Source organism: Solanum tuberosum, unplaced genomic scaffold (genome assembly GCF_000226075.1).
Source record: "Solanum tuberosum cultivar DM 1-3 516 R44 unplaced genomic scaffold, SolTub_3.0 scf00051, whole genome shotgun sequence".
In the NCBI taxonomy this organism is placed as follows: Eukaryota; Viridiplantae; Streptophyta; class Magnoliopsida; order Solanales; family Solanaceae; genus Solanum; species Solanum tuberosum.
Genome location: NW_006238978.1, coordinates 624,126 through 624,706, shown reverse-complemented (window position 1 = coordinate 624,706; position 581 = coordinate 624,126).

The following is a 581-nucleotide window of genomic DNA, read 5'->3' as shown; positions in this document are numbered from 1 at the left end:
AAAGTCCTTCGAATTCTGGCTATTATGACCACCTCTGTATCTTGGTGCGGGTGCGCTAACAGATGATGGAGCAAGTCCCTTTTCCCTTTCTTGGAAGGACGGACGATTCACATTACCTTTCTGCTGCCCAGGCTCATTACCGATCTTGGCTCTCTTACTCCTGAACTCTTCCCTATCCCTCAACTTCTCTTCCTCAACCTGCTATACATAGACCATTAATCTAGATATGTCCATGTCCCCAATAAGCATTGCAGCCCCTACCTTCCTTACTCGACAACCGAGACAGCCCAGCAACAAACAAGCTCATTCTATTCCTCATGTCCGCAACCATCTCTGGAGCATAGCGGGATAGTTGGGTGAACTTCAAACTATACTCATGAACACTCAGGGACTCCTGCTTAAGTGTAAGGAACTCACGTACCTTGGCCTTTCTCAATTCTCGAGGAAAGAAATGCCCCAAGAAAGCTTCCTCAAAAGAGGCCCAACTCGCCGGTGGTGCATTCTCAGCCCTGCCCACTTTCCACTGGTCAAACCATGTTCTAGAAACATCCTTCAGCTGATACGCAGCTAGTTCAACCCGC